General features: G+C 40.2%; 1 non-coding gene across 1 annotated transcript; it reads left to right on the top strand.

Moving 5' to 3' along the window:
* The first annotated feature begins 7,640 nt into the window (after positions 1-7,640).
* Positions 7,641-7,747, top strand: LOC118485987. Its single transcript, XR_004877844.1, has one exon. It is a non-coding gene; the product is annotated as a small nucleolar RNA R71 (small nucleolar RNA).
* The last annotated feature ends 9,638 nt before the right edge of the window (positions 7,748-17,385 follow it).

Raw genomic sequence — 17,385 nt, 5'->3', positions numbered from 1 at the left:
TTCCCAAAAGAAGAAGAACCATGCCACATGGTTGTTCTTACAAGGAATTCTGGTCCTGCAAACCAATAGAATTCTCGGGCAATGAAGGACCCATTGCAGCTTTACGCTGGATAGAGAAAACTGAGGCAGTTCTGAAAATAAGCAAGTGTGCTGAAGAAGATAAAATAATGTTTGCTTCAAATCTGTTTAAAAATGCAGCCTTAGAATGGTGGAACACTATCCTCCAATCCAGAGGAAGTGATAGGATTTATAATATGAAATGGGAGGAATTTAGGAATATGGTAGAAAGGAAATTCTGCCCTCCCAATGAAAAAGAACAGATAGCAAATAAGTTTCTGAATCTTAGAATGACCGGGGTAGACAGTAAGGGTTACACTACCACATTCTTTGAATATGCTAGGATAGTACCTACCCTTGCATCACCTGAACCAGTGTTAATCTCCCGTTACATCTGGGGATTAATTGGAGAAATTAGACATGTAGTCAAGGCAGCTAGACCCCAAACTATAGAGGAAGCTGTAGAACTAGCTAATACCTTGACAGATGAGTTAATTCGGACTAGAGAAGAAGACCAGAGGAGAAACCTAACCCAAAGGCTTACTCAAGAATTCCGTTCTGGGAATTCCAATCGTAGGAATGTAGGTTCTACCTCTGCACCCTACTGCAAAGCCTGCAGAAAGAAGCATTTTGGAAGATGTTCTACTTACTGTAATTTTTGCAAGGCCCCAGGACACAAGGAAGAGAATTGCAAGAAGAAATCCAGTAATGGAATGTGTTTCAATTGTGGGGAAAAAGGTCACATTAGGACAAACTGTCCGAAATTGGCTCCAACTGCAACCAACAAAAATCCTAAGAATGCCAGAGCATTCGTGCTAACTACAGAGGAAGCCAGGATGATTCCAGACGTCATTGCTGGTACGTTTTTAGTTAATGATATTTTTGCTAAAGTATTATTTGACTCTGGTGCAAACCAAAGTTTTATTAATACTTCGTTTTGCAAACTCCTAAATCAATCATTAACTAAACTACCACAAGAATGTCTAGTGGAAACCGCAAATGGAGAAACTGTTAGGATTTCTGAAATCTTGCAGGAAGCAAGAATAGAAATTTTTAATCAAAAATTTATGGCAAACCTTTACCCAATGAATCTGGCTGGATTTGATGTTGTGCTAGGAATGGATTGGTTAATAGCCAATAAAGCCAGTATTTTATGTGATCAAAAGACAATTCAATTAAAATCACCAAGAGGCGAAAAGATCTCAATTAAAGGAGATAAACCTTTTAGATCCACTAAATTCATCTCTGTGATGAAAACTGCAAGTTGTATAAGAAAAGGATCTATAGTGTATTTGATTTCTATAATCACTAACACTAAAGGAAAAGAAGTAAAAGATATCCCAGTGGTATCCCACTTTTCAGATGTCTTTCCAGAAGAATTGCCAGGACTACCGCCAGACAGGGAAGTTGAATTCAGAATTCATCCGTTACCCGGAACAGCACCGATTGCCAAAGCACCTTACCGTTTAGCACCCGCTGAAATGCAAGAACTGAAGAAACAACTAGACGAGTTGTTGGAAAAAAGGATTTATACAGCCAAGTTCATCGCCATGGGGAGCACCGATATTATTTGTCAAAAAGAAGGACGGATCAATGCGTATGTGCATTGACTACCGTGAATTGAACAAAGTCACGATTAAGAATCGGTACCCATTACCAAGGATCGATGATTTGTTTGATCAACTTCAAGGAGCTCGATTTTTCTCTAAAATCGATTTAAGATCAGGATATCATCAATTAAAGGTACAGGAAGAGGATATTCCTAAAACCGCATTCAGAACAAGGTATGGTCATTATGAATTTACTGTCATGCCATTTGGTTTAACCAATGCCCCAGCCGCATTTATGGACATGATGAACCGAATATGTAAGCCATATTTGGATAAATTCATAATTGTCTTCATAGATGATATTCTCATTTACTCTAAAAGTAAAGAAGAGCATGCAAAGCACTTGCACTTACTTTTAAGCCTGTTAAGAAAAGAAAAGCTTTATGCTAAGTTTTCAAAGTGTGAATTTTGGTTAGAACAGGTACAATTTCTCGGACATTTAGTGAATCATGAAGGAATTCATGTAGATCCAACGAAAATCGAGGCAATTACTAAATGGAAAACCCCAGAATCACCAACTGAAGTTAGAAGTTTCTTAGGATTGGCCGGTTATTATAGAAGATTTATTCGAGATTTTTCTAGGATAGCCATTCCTTTAACTAAACTAACCTGTAAATCTGTTAAGTTCGAATGGGGACCAAAACAAGAAGAAGCCTTTAGAATTCTTAAGCAAAGATTAACCCATGCACCCATACTAGCATTACCAGAAGGAACTGAAGACTTTGTAGTCTTTTGTGACGCTTCTAAATTAGGTTATGGATGTGTGTTGATGCAACGTCAAAAAGTTATAGCTTATGCATCCAGACAGCTTAAGAGTCATGAAGAAAATTATTCAACCCATGATTTGGAATTAGGAGCTATAATTTTTGCCCTTAAAATTTGGAGACATTATCTTTATGGTAGTAAGTTTACCATATTCACAGATCATAAGAGTTTAAGATATGTTTTCGGGCAAAAAGAGTTGAATATGAGACAGAGACGCTGGATGGAATTGCTTAGTGATTATGATTGTGATATCCAGTATCATGCAGGAAAAGCAAATGTGGTGGCTGATGCTTTAAGTCGAAAATATCACGAAAAGCCAAAAAGGGTACATTCTCTTAAATTAAATCTACAAGTAGATTTAAACAATCAAATTAGAAAAGCACAAGAAACAGTAATCAAGGAGGATACTGAAAAATTAAAAGGAATGATTAAGGAATTAGAAAAAGGAACAGATGGAATTTGGAGATTCCATAAAAAGAGAATGTGGATACCTAAATTAGGAAATTTACGTCACCGTATATTAGAAGAAGCCCATAAGTCTAAATATACGATGCATCCAGGAAGTGATAAAATGTACCAGGATTTAAGGAAAAATTTCTGGTGGATAGGAATGAAAAAGGATGTAGCAGCTTATGTTTCTAAATGTTTAACTTGCTCACAAGTTAAAGCTGAACATCAGAAACCCTCAGGTTTGTTACAGCAATTAGAAATACCAGTTTGGAAATGGGAATTGATAACAATGGATTTTGTTACTAAATTACCCAAAACAAGAAAAGGTAACGATACAATCTGGGTGATTGTAGATAGGTTGACCAAATCAGCTCATTTCTTACCAATGAAAGAAACTTTTAGTATGGAACAATTAGCCAAATTATATGTAAATGAAATCGTTTCATTACATGGCATTCCTTTATCAATTGTTTCCGATAGAGATAGCCGTTTTACTTCTCATTTTTGGTCAAGTTTCCAAAGAGCAATGGGAACCAGGGTAAACCTAAGCACCGCTTATCATCCTCAAACAGACGGACAAAGTGAAAGGACAATTCAGACGATGGAAGATATGCTTAGAGCTTGTGTAATTGACTTTGGAGGTAATTGGGACAAACACTTACCTTTGATAGAATTTTCTTATAATAATAGTTATCACACAAGTATCAATGCTGCACCATTCGAAGCACTTTATGGACGAAAGTGCAGAACCCCAGTCTGTTGGGCAGAAATTGGGGAAAAACAACTATCTGGACCCGAGATAGTACAAGAAACAACCGACAAAATTATTCAAGTCAAGGAACGACTGAAAGCCGCACGTGATCGCCAGAAGAGCTACGCTGATAACAGACGCAAACCATTAGAATTTGAAGTGGGAGATAAAGTGTTATTGAAAGTCTCTCCCTGGAAAGGAGTGGTAAGATTCATCAAAAGAGGAAAGCTAAGTCCCAGGTATATTGGACCTTTTGAAATTATCCGAAGAATAGGACCTGTAGCTTATCAGCTACGACTGCCAGAGGAAATGGCAGGAATACATGATGTGTTTCATGTATCCAATCTCAAAAAGTGTTTAGCTGATGAATCACTCATAGTACCTCTCAAGGATATAGAGGTTAATGAGCAACTCAAGTTTGTGGAGAAGCCTCTACAAATTGAAGATAGGAAAATTAAGAATCTCAAGCATAAAAGACTAGTTTTGGTCAAAGTGAGATGGGACTCCAAAAGAGGACCCGAGTATACATGGGAGCTTGAATCAGAAATGAAAAAGAAATATCCACACTTATTCCAGTAGATCTCGAGGACGAGCTCTAAAACAAGGTGGGGAGGATATAACAACCCTCGGTAAAACCGACGTCCTCATAATACCCTAATATATCTCTAAATATATCTATGTGTTTTTATATGTACCCCTTATGTGAAAACCGAGCCCCTGAACTAGATTATATTATATAAAATAAATAAAAAAAAACAATAAAAGTTAAGTTGAGGCGGGCCGCATGGGCCTCACCTCAAACTTAACGCGGGCCGCGCGAGTAGGTAACCAGAATTCACCAAAACCTTAGGCCCAAGCGGGCCGCGAACATGGTGGGTTAAGTCCATGCGGGCCGCGAGTGTTCGGACTTGTGGCATGACCCGGTGATGACACGTGTCCAACTCGTGTCGAAGCTATGCGCTGACCGGACCAAGCTACGCGTTGACCACCTGTTGACGCGGGCCGCGTAGACTTGGCCCAAACTTCACGCGGGCCGCGTGGGAGTCCAATTACAGCCCTATATAAGAAGGCAACGGGCTTTCGGTTTTCGTCGCTCACTTTCTTTCGTTCTTTCTAAATTTCTGTAGTAGTGTTACTATAGCCGGGCATTATACCCCCTAAAATAGCGAGGTTCTGCTACGATGTAAGTATTATAACCCCTGGAGACGTATTAGATACGCTGCCCGATTGATCTAGGGTTCCGTAACGGCTGTCGTGGTTCTGCCCGACGTAGTCGTTGGAATGCCGTCTCGGGGAGGGTATTACTAATGTTAAAATGGGTTATTATACTAACACACGTGCATTTGTGTAATTTATAGATTATCTCCAGGAAACCCTTACGAAAAACCTAAAACAGCAATGTGAGTGATCCTTCTTTTTATGAACTCATTTTAGTGAGTTAATCCTCTTTTTATAGGCTCATTTTTGTGAGTAATCTCCTTTTTGTTAACTGTTTTTACAAAACCTTAAATACCTTTCCATGCAAATGACAGTTATTGAGTATTTGTGAAGAATACAATTATAGTGGGTATGTTGGGGTTTTGTATACAAAATTGGTTACTGGTGTGGTAACATCCCATATGTTGAGTATGACCGTACCACTGATGTTAATTGTGATGTCTTGGATACAAATGTAATTGCGGATGTGCCCTCAATACTGCAAATTGGTTTTTACTCAAACTTGATTAAACTGGGATTCACTCACCAGTATTTCCCACTGACAAAATGTTTTTAAAACGCGTTTCAGGTAACAAAATGTGAAAGCCAAATAGAAGCCAGCTGGACAGCACTGAAGGCTTGGAAAAGTGGCAATAAAGTTACCTAAGAATAAAATGGATGTTTTTATTCAAATAAATAGGATGTATTCCTATGAAACGTGTGTATTGAAAACTTGGGTTTTTACCCATATGTTTAATGTTATAAACATGGTGGTTTACTCTGATTAAAATATTTCCTAACTACGATCCTGATGAAAATTTCCGCTGCCAAATTGGATAAATAAATGTGATACCACCGAAACTGGCTCACGGCCGCCCGTTCCCGGGAGATAGGGATCGGGGGTTGTGACAGGCACGGCCCGTGCTGAACTTGCTGTAATGAAGAAAATTTTGTCGGATGGCCCTGTTTTCGTGCATGGGGTGCTGGTGCAAGTTTCCCTTGTTATCCTTCACCATCCCGAGTGTGTTTTATTCCTGAAAATTAAAACTAAACTAGAAAACATAAAAATTAATCTAAACTAAACTAAGGATAGTTCCGCAGAATGCCTCCGTGGTGCGCCACGTTTATAAGGGTCTTTTGCTAGACCCAAAGCCTGGTCATATGTTACCCAAGTGGGATGTCTTGCATCCCATGTTACACCGTCAGAGAGCATCATCCAAGCTTGAGTCGATGACCTTCATGTAGTTGACCGGGTCTTCGTCTTCTACTCTTTTTCCAACCCCAAACTTCACTTCCTCGTACCCAAACTTCAATGTTAGTGTTCCGTCATTCATGTCTACCACTGCTTGCGCTGTGGCTAGAAATGGCCTCCCTAGGATGAGAGGAACTTCGGCGTCTTCTTCCATGTATAGTATGACAAAGTCGGCTGGGAAGACGAAATTGTCGACCTTGACCAATAGATTTTCAGCGACACCTTGTGGGTATTTGACGGATCTGTCGGCAAGTGTATGCTCATCTTTGTAGGGCTTGTTTTTCCTAGGCCGAGTCGTTTGAACCGTGATGCGGGCATGAGGTTTATGCTAGCCCCAAGATCGGCTAGTGCATTGCGAATGGGGGATTCCCCAATTGAGCAAGTAATCGTGAAGCTTCCAGGATCAATCTTCTTTTGCGGGAGTTTGTTGAGTAGTAAGGCAGAGCATTCTTCGTCTAAGTTAACTAATTGCAATGATTCAATTTTCCTTTTATGAGTGAGGAAGTCCCTCATAAATTTTGAGTATTTAGGCATTTGAGTTAGGACTTCGATAAATGGAATATTAACATGCAATTGTTTTAGTAAATTTTCGAACTTTGCGAATTGCTCATCGGTCTTTTGACGAATTAACCGACCGGGGTATGGGACCGGAGGAGTCTTAGTAGGCTCTTGAATTGGTGGAGAAGCCTTCTCTTGTTGCGATGTGGGTGGAGCTGTGGATTGGCTTCTTTCAGTTGGTGGTGACGGAGCCTCTTCGGAACCAATGGTACGGTTTCTCAATGTTATGAGATGTACTTGTGCCTTTGGGTTGGTTTCGGTATTACTTGGTAACGCGCCTTGTGGTCTCTCGGAGAAATTTTGAGCTATTTGATTTAATTGTTTTTCAATGTTTTGTATACTAGCTTGTTGATTTCTAAAATTCGATTCCAATTGTTGAAATCGATCCGAGTTCTTTTTTCCGGTGTCGGAGATGAGGCGAGATACAATATCTTCAAGCCTTTCTCGTCCACCTTGTTGTTGAGAGAAATTTTTTGACTCGCTTCTTAGTTGTTGAAAGTTTGTTTGTTGGTTTAGATTTTGTTGGTTACTACTATTGCCGGGTTCTCTCCAACCAAGGCTAGGGTGGTTACGCCATCCTTGGTTGTAGGTACCCGTTGGAGGACCCGACGGCCTAGGTCTATTATCAATGTAGTTTACCGACTCTGTTTGATCATCTAATTCTTTCATACAACTCCAATTTTCGTGTGGCCCACCACACCCTTCACAAGCCATGACCGAGGCGGTTTTTGCCATTTCTAGTTTTTTGATTTTTGAAGAAATGGCCTCGATTTGGGCTTGTAAAGAAGTGCTTTCATCAACCTTATGGGCGCCCGGGGCAATAGATTTATTGCCTCGGGGAGTGTGCCACTGAAAATTGGTTTGAGCAATTTCCTCAATTTGATTGTATACTTAATTTGGGCGACGATAACCTAAAAGTCCCCCGGAGCTAAAGTCAAGTGTTTGTCTTGTGTGTGGCAACAACCCATTGTAGAAAGTGGATACTTGTTGCCATACCGCAAGACCGTGATGAGGACACTTTCTTAGTAGCTCCTTGAACCTTTCCCAAGTTTCATATAAGGATTCCCCATCCTCTTGTGAATATGTATTAATTTCAGTCATTAATTTAGCCGTTTTAGCAAGAGTGAAATACTTATATAGAAACTTTTGGGCTAGTTCATCCTAGGTGTTTACCGAGCCAACTGGGAGGGCGTTGAGCCAAGCCTTAGCTCGGTCTTTTAGTGAAAATGGAAACATGCGAAGGAGGATGGCGTCGTTTGATGCTCCATTGATCCGAAAGGTATCACATATTTCTAAGAAGTTAGTAATATGTAGATGAAGATCCTCGTCCGCAAGCCCATGGAAGGTTGCGGAGTTTTGAAGCATTTGTATCAAATGTGGCCGAAGTTCGAAGTTGTTGGCTTCGACATTCGGTGCATTGATAGCGGCGCCGAGATTACCTACGGTGGGTCGTAGGTAATCCATGAGGGTACGTTGGTCTTCCATTGGAAGTGGGTCCCCCGAAACTTTCTCTTGGTTTTTAGCTTTAAGTCTTTTTCTGAGAAAGCGTTCGGGTTCTTCTAGAGGTTCTTTTATGTCTCTACTAGAACTGGAGGTCATACACTACGTAGAAAGTCCAGATGTGGCGCCTGGGTTCCAAGTCCTGCAATAAAAACAGAAAAGAACGTTGGTCAGAAGGTTCACCACGGCCCTGTGCTCAGATGAACACGACCCATGGTCGGAGATACAGTGATTGTTTTCCGGATCCCTGTTACTGGGGAGTTGGACATGGCCCCGTGTTGCACCGACATGGCCCCGTGCTCAGCTCTCTGTAACTCAGAAAATAAAAACTGTCAGTAACAACGCTGGGCACGACCCGTGTCCGACCAGGCACGACCCTTGCTGAGCTCTGCAGGATCTGAAAAATCTAAAAAAAAGAAAAATTAGAAAAACGATTAGGCCGTTGATTCCTAACTTTCTTAAAATCCTTGTGTCCCCGGCAACGGCGCCAAAAAACTTGATGTGTGTAAGTGTGTATAGTTTTTAATGTATATTTTTAAGCCCTTTTACACTTTTTAGCCAAGTTTTAAATTTATAAAACACGATATTTACTAACACTAAACACACATATGGGCAAGTGCACCCATCGTGGACGTAGTACAATGTTGGTAAGATACCGAGGTCGTCCAAGGACACAAGAGCTTTTAGTACTGGCTTATCCTCAACGTCTAATCAAATCAAAAAGTTAGAAAAAGGTTTTTAAACTAGAAAAATAAAACTAACTAAAATGTTGAAAAATAAAATAAAAGTAAAAACAGATAGACAAGATGAATCACTTGGATCCGACTCGTGTGTGGTGTAACCTTTGATTATTTCCGCACTTTTGCACATTTTAACAGATTATCTTAGTTATTATAGTAGGCCCCTCTTTTGAAGGTGACATTACCCTCAACCCAGTAGTTTGAGTCAGCAAGGATACAATCCTAAAGGGTCGGATTATTGAAAGATAATTAATTAAGTTATTAATGCATAATGTGGTAGGCCCCTCTTTTGAAGGTGACGTTACCCTCGGCTAAGTAGTCTGAGTCAGCAGGGATACAGTCCTAAGTAGCCGGGTTAAAGTTTTAATAGTAGTTTAACTTATGAGGGGATCAAAGTGTTTGGACCCCCGCCATCCAATACCGGTGGGTATTGATGGAGGTCCTACTAAATTTGACCGAGGTCCTTTGCAGGGTCTATACACTGAACAATGGCAAGACTCTTACCAAACCGTTCCCATAACCCCCGACTAGGTAGCCAACATATGTCCATATAGACCGTGGAGATATGAATGGTGAAAATCTTTTATTTTATATAGACAGTAAAATAATGCCAAGACACCACGGATAAACGATAAGGAAGAATCACCTTCAACATAAGAAACTAGTTATTAAAGTCATTAATACATAACCAAATAAAAAGTGCGAAAAGATTAAAAATAAAAAGTATTACACTAAACACTTGTCATCACCAAGTGATGTAAGAGACTTAGGAAAACATGGCCTTTTGATATTCGCTAATTTACACATATTTTAGTCCCCCATTTTATCCCCATTTTATGCGTTTTCGGCCGTAAAACCGTCATGCGGATACTTAATCATGTATACTTTTGTTTACAGGCCTAAAACAACATACCAGACAAGACGATAGTGAAAACGAGGATTTTCCGGGCGAAACGAATGAACTGCGAACATTCTGTGGAAAATTCTGACCTGGGCAAGTTGCACCCCCGTGCGACTGGTGGCACCCCCGTGCGGATGCGACAATAAGGCTCAACTCGGCGTTGCACCCCCGTGCAACTGGTGGCACCCCCGTGCGGATGCGACAACAAAGCTCAGCTCAGCGTTGCACACCCAGTGCGATCAAGAGTGCAACGAAATCCCGACAACGCACCCCCGTGCGACTGGTTGCACCCCCGTGCGACTGGTTGCACCCCCATGCGGATTCAATGACCAGCCCCCCGTGCCAATTGAAGAACGGCCGTGCGTGTCCGAAGACCAGTCAACGATCTGTGACGTCACGCAGTATGGTGGACCACCACCAATAATTGCTTAAAGTGCACGGTCGTGCAATCGGAGAACGACCGTGCGACGCCGAAAAAGCATAAAAACGGAACAGAACCATTCTATTAGTAACTCTGGAATTTTGGAGAGCTTTGCAGGCGATTTTTAGGCTCCGAAGGCTTCTGCTTTCACTCGGATTCAAGCCACATTGCCCGGTTTTGCTCGTTTACTATCCGGATTCTTAATCTTGTGCTTGTTTATGGTTGGGTTTTCTAATCTTTCCATGTTTTTGTTAATCTTTCAAGCATTTAGATTAATATTTATGTATTATTGTAGCCTTTGGGCAAAAACACAACAATCCCTTGCTTGATTATAACCATTAGTATGTTAATCTATGTTTGTAATGAAATTTGGAAGTGTTTTCTATGATTATCTTTGATGATTAGTTTGCAACCTTGTTATTGATATTGATTTCTTGATTATAAGTAATTGTGTTGGATGATTGGTGCTTGGTTAGGTAAGATAGTTGAAAAATGAAGCTTATTTAATCATGTATTAGTAAACTTTTAATTTGGTTAACTAGCTTAACTTGATTAAAATGTGGGCACCATGATACTCTAACGGGTTAGTGGTTTAATAAAATGTAATTATTGTTAATCAAGAAAGCTTGCCTTCACGGAAGGACTCTAACGGGTTAGATGGTGTTGTTATGAATTCTTGCCATGATTTGTTAGCTTAGTTAGTAGTTTCGGCCAAAATTGCTATCTTGGTGAATTTATGCGTAAGATTTGTAAAATGAACTCGGTTGTGATTTAATCTAGTTTATGCTTGTCTCGGTGGTTGCATTGTGTTTATCGGTGTTGCTTTCCTTGATTAAGTGAGGTTAGAAAACTCCTAACGGATGACTAACTTATTTTTAGGAGATCTTCATAGACATTTATCAATTGCACGTTAAAGAACAATTTTAGGTGGTTAAAGTGTGTTTATCGTTTTAACTTTCCGAATGATTGTCATGTTAGGATTCCCGAAAGGGATACTAATTGTCTCGAAATGGAAAATTGACCGAATGCTTCTAGTGCCAAAACTGACTTAGTTGACATGCTGTGGTTGTGTATTAAGCAAGGCTATTTATATATAATTTACTATGTTTTATAAGTATTTGTTATGCTTATTTTAGTGTAGTTAAAACCAATACCATTTATGTTTTTACTGGTAATTTAGTGGCAAAGGTCTAGTATTATTTCTCCGCCCATTTCCGTGGATCGATACTTGGTTCTTACCGATACTTTACTACATATATGACGGGGTACACTTGCCCTTTCGTGTGTGTTTTGATGTAAAAGTAATAATCACTTTTATAAATTTAAAACCAATTCGTGTGTAATTTCATTGTAAAAATATGTGTAGTCACGCACGTACCAAGTTTTTGGCGCCGTTGCCGGGGAAGTGGCGAGTTTTAGGTACGACCCGAGTCATTGTGTTATCGGTGTATATACTTGTTAATATTTGTGTATACTTTCGTGATTATTTATTCGTTGATTTATTTGTTAATATTTCTTGTTTGTAATTTAATTTATTCGTTTTCATGATTCTTTTGTACACTTGTAAATTTTATTCTATTTATTTTTTCTAATCCGGATTTATTTATTCATTTATTCTTTAAATTTTCGGCTCTTAAAAATCGTTTTTGCACTAGCCGATTCGATTATTTTCATTGCTTTAATTTTTATAAAAATTTCGGCCCATTTTCGGATTTTTATAAAATTTTCAGCCCATTTAAAATAATATTCTATTTCTTTTCAGCAAAAAAAAAAAAAAAAAACAGCCTTATTATAATAATATAATATTCTTGTCGAGCAATTTTTCGTGTCCTCAACCCCTGCTCCCGACGCTGCTGAGCCTTCAGACGAACCCGAGCGTGATCTGAGGAGACGTCTTCATTAGAGATCCCGTGCGGTTGCGCTGCAACTCGCAGTAGCTGTGGACGAGCAGGTGGTATCCGCTGAGACAGAGGGCCCAGCCGACGAAGGACACATCATCATGGCTAACGACAAGAAGCGTGTTTACGAAAAAGCTTCATTCACGTTGGACAGGACCATACACAGTAAAAGAGGTATTTCCTTATGGGACTGTTGCAATAGAGAACGCCGACGACGTTATTTTCAAGGTAAATGGGCATCGGTTGAAGGTTTACGTTAGAGGGCCGATCGAGTCGGCGGTGGAGGTTATCGAGCTCCACACCCCGCATACAGCTTAAGTGTAGGGACATGAGTCTTGCTATCGACTCGCCGACAAAAATTGAACATGAGTCTTGCTATCGACTCGCCGACAAAAATTTAGCATGAGTCTTGCTATCGACTCGCCGACAAAAATTTAGCATGAGTCTACGCTACTGACTCGCGGATTAAAAATGTAGCAATAGCGTCAAAAGCGCTTTAGGGGTAGTATCGTCTTTTTATGTGTTTTTCTAGTTTTAGCGTAATTTAGGAGTGTTTGGTAGTTTCCGTTTGTTTGTACAGTTTTTATACGTGCCGAGTGAAGGGTCTACGTGGGAATATTGTTAAAACATGTTGCGGATGGTAAAAATGGCGAAAAATGGCCAAAAAGAGTGCTGAAACTGGTTTCTGCAGCAAACAGACACATCTGCAGATTTGGCATGGCCGTGCCATGGGTCGCACGCCCGTGCGATTTCGGGCTGGCCTGCACCTCGAGTCGCACCCCCGTGCATTACCGAGGTCAACGTGCAAGAATGGGTCAACATCGGATCTGCACGCCCGTGCGAAAATCCGCATGACCGTGCGCATGGTCAGGGGCATTTTGTCATTGTTCCATATAAAAGCCCTCATCTGCATCCACTTCTCACATTCGCGAAACCATACTGCACTCTCGTTCCTGGCCAATTTTTTTCCCCAAAATCGCACCATTTTTCGCACGGTTTCTCAGATCTTCTCGCACGGTTTTTTTTTTCTTGTCAATTTCCTGTTTTTATCGCTTTCTAGGGTTAGATTCTCCGATTTCTTCAAGGCTTTTTAGGGTTCCCTTCATAAAAAATCGAAACCCTAGCCCTTGCAAGAACTTCACAAATCATGAACACCCGGTTGATTTCCTAACCCCCTGTCGCTAGAAACTTGAAAAATTTCGAAAAGATTTGACTGTTCTGATTCGGGGTTAAGAATCAGCAGAAAATGGCATGGTCGTTTTGTACATGGAACGGTCGTGCGTATGCGGGTCGTTCATGTTTTTTTTAACTGTGGTGCCGGATATGCACGGTGATGCGACCAGTCGCACGTCCGTGCAATCCCGTCATGTTCCGATAATCAAGACCGCACCACCACTGATCTTGGTGACGCATTACCATGCGTCCATTCGCACGCCCGTGCGAAACACCCAGATCAGTTTGACAGAATCTTCATAACTGTGTGTTCGTCTGAGCATGAAGCACGAGCAGCACCAACCACACACACCACCACATTCACCATAGCACCATGATTACCACCAGCATCAGGAGTGGCCAGAGTTTTACCAGCAGTTCCAACAGATGCGAGTTACGCAGGAGCAGCATGGTACGTACATCGACCAGATTAGGACTAGCCAGGACCAGATCCGGGCTAGTCAGGATCATCTCAGGGCCACTCAGGATCAGCTTAGGCATAGCCAGGAGAGCTTATACCAGGGGGTGAGTGCCGGATTTTCATACTTGTTCGGGGAGATGCACCATGCATATCCCGACTACTTTCAGCACCCTCCACAGTTCCCACCTGGAACCCACCTGGTTATGGTGATGCAGGCCCATCCTTCACGAGAGACGATGATGGTGACGACGAGTAGGAGTTGGTGGTGTAGTTCGTTGGTGGTTTTTATTATTATTTCAGTACTTGTTATTTCAGGTGTTCATTTTGCGTAGTATTTCAAACACCCCCGGATTGTATTTTATTTTCAAACACTTTACTTTATGTCTTGTCTTTGTTGGGATTTCTAGTATTTCTATTTATGTACATTATGGTTTTTATGTTTATTCTGTTACTGCTCTGTTTTGGTGTACATGTGACATACTTGCAGATCCGACATATCTTGGACCGGAGCATATGACAGACACAGCTTTGGAAGTCTCGTTTCATCAGATATCATCTTGAGGGGAGTACTATTATCCTTTTTCTCTATATTTCGGTTTCGCATTGGGGACAATGCGAAGTTCAAGTGTGGGGAGGGGGTTAACTTTGTTAACTTTGTTTGTCCTCTAAAAAAAAAACCCCAGAAAAATCATCCAAAAATATCCGTGTTCTGTATATATTTTAGTAAATAAACCGGTTGGTTGTGTTTTAGAAAGCTTCGGACTTGATAAAAACCCGACAAGCAAAATAAATTTTGAAAAAGAAAACCGGAAAGCGTGACAAACAAAGAAAGACTTGCATGATAGTTTTCACACTTTTACCCATTCCTTCCGTTACGTGAGCATATTTGAGCCTTGATATTGTCATGTATTTGTTCATTTCGGAGTAGGAGTGAGCCGGATGTCATGTGTAATTTAGAACTTGTCACTAGCATGCTTGTTAAGACCATGAACTTGCGGACTTATGTAAAAGTGATAGAGGCACTTAGATTACCCTTTTGTTGTTAGCCTTGTTCTTTGTGTTGTGTTTCCCGTAACCCTTAAATTACCTTTAGGATTAACCATGTCGAGCCTTCCCGATTACCTTTGTTTACCCAACATAATCGCCCACTTATCCAAATTTAGCCTTTTTATGTTTTAAACCTTTTAGTGTTGAAACTGGTCAAAATAATCATTTAACTAGCGCTTGTTATAGTTTATTATTCGTTGTATAAATCCATTCGTATGCAAAAAAAAAAAAAAAAAAAATAAAACACCCTAAAATAGGGTGAAGTAGACAAAAATCGAGCAATTTTGAATCCTAAAATATTAAAATGTCGTTGATGAGCTCGATTTCGCAAAAGTCGCCTTTTTAAGGCATTTGTATGTATAGTTGTATTGTTTGTTGCTAGTTAAACGCTACTACCGAGTTTTAACCATTTCGCCACTTTAAATATCCATTTCCATACCCTTCGCCCAAGCCTAACGTTACACCCCGTAAAGACCTCTTGATTTACACTTTTTCGCATGTTAGTTGGTGGAGACGAGATCTTACGACAAGCTTATGATATTACACATTTCATTGACGAGGCATTGAGTGTTTGCACATACACATTTTATGTATGTTTCACAAATAAAACCGAGTGTGTGTGAACATTGTGAGTTGTGTGAAGATTAGCATGTTAAGTCAATTGAAAGTGACGTCACGGCTTTTTGGTTATCTATATATATTTGCATACGCTTGTTTGGTTTGATTCATTTGATGTTGTCTTTCGAAAAACCGGCTAACCGTTCGTAGTTCTTTTAATAAATAGTGTGTAAATTATAGTTCTTGTTTGATTCTATCTTTTATTGCATTTTAGTTTAGCTTGCTTGAGGACAAGCAAGGTTCAAGTGTGGGGAGATTTGATATTCGCTAATTTACACATATTTTAGTCCCCCATTTTATCCCCATTTTATGCGTTTTCGGCCGTAAAACCGTCATGCGGATACTTAATCATGTATACTTTTGTTTACAGGCCTAAAACAACATACCAGACAAGACGATAGTGAAAACGAGGATTTTCCGGGCGAAACGAAAGAACTGCGAACATTCTGTGGAAAATTCTGACCTGGGCAAGTTGCACCCCCGTGCGACTGGTGGCACCCCCGTGCGGATGCGACAATAAGGCTCAGCTCGGCGTTGCACCCCCGTGTAACTGGTGGCACCCCCGTGCGGATGCGACAACAAAGCTCAGCTCAGCGTTGCACACCCAGTGCGATCAGGAGTGCAACGAAATCCCGACAACGCACCCCCGTGCAACTGGTTGCACCCCCGTGCGACTGGTTGCACCCCCATGCGGATTCAATGACCAGCCCCGATCCCGGATATGCACGCCCGTGCCAATTGAAGAACGGCCGTGCGTGTCCGAAGACCAGTCAACGATCTGTGACGTCACGCAGTATGGTGGACCACCACCAATAATTGCTTAAAGTGCACGGTCGTGCAATCGGAGAACGACCGTGCGACGCCGAAAAAGCATAAAAACGGAACAGAACCATTCTATTAGTAACTCTGGAATTTTGGAGAGCTTTGCAGGCGATTTTTAGGCTCCGAAGGCTTCTGCTTTCACTCGGATTCAAGCCACATTGCCCGGTTTTGCTCGTTTACTATCCGGATTCTTAATCTTGTGCTTGTTTATGGTTGGGTTTTCTAATCTTTCCATGTTTTTGTTAATCTTTCAAGCATTTAGATTAATATTTATGTATTATTGTAGCCTTTGGGCAAAAACACAACAATCCCTTGCTTGATTATAACCATTAGTATGTTAATCTATGTTTGTAATGAAATTTGGAAGTGTTTTCTATGATTATCTTTGATGATTAGTTTGCAACCTTGTTATTGATATTGATTTCTTGATTATAAGTAATTGTGTTGGATGATTGGTGCTTGGTTAGGTAAGATAGTTGAAAAATGAAGCTTATTTAATCATGTATTAGTAAACTTTTAATTTGGTTAACTAGCTTAACTTGATTAAAATGTGGGCACCATGATACTCTAACGGGTTAGTGGTTTAATAAAATGTAATTATTGTTAATCAAGAAAGCTTGCCTTCACGGAAGGACTCTAACGGGTTAGATGGTGTTGTTATGAATTCTTGCCATGATTTGTTAGCTTAGTTAGTAGTTTCGGCCAAAATTGCTATCTTGGTGAATTTATGCGTAAGATTTGTAAAATGAACTCGGTTGTGATTTAATCTAGTTTATGCTTGTCTCGGTGGTTGCATTGTGTTTATCGGTGTTGCTTTCCTTGATTAAGTGAGGTTAGAAAACTCCTAACGGATGACTAACTTATTTTTAGGAGATCTTCATAGACATTTATCAATTGCACGTTAAAGAACAATTTTAGGTGGTTAAAGTGTGTTTATCGTTTTAACTTTCCGAATGATTGTCATGTTAGGATTCCCGAAAGGGATACTAATTGTCTCGAAATGGAAAATTGACCGAATGCTTCTAGTGCCAAAACTGACTTAGTTGACATGCTGTGGTTGTGTATTAAGCAAGGCTATTTATATATAATTTACTATGTTTTATAAGTATTTGTTATGCTTATTTTAGTGTAGTTAAAACCAATACCATTTATGTTTTTACCGGTA

This window comes from Helianthus annuus, chromosome 13 (assembly GCF_002127325.2).
Source record: "Helianthus annuus cultivar XRQ/B chromosome 13, HanXRQr2.0-SUNRISE, whole genome shotgun sequence".
NCBI lineage: Eukaryota > Viridiplantae > Streptophyta > Magnoliopsida > Asterales > Asteraceae > Helianthus > Helianthus annuus.
This window is presented reverse-complemented; position numbering and strand designations above follow the sequence as displayed.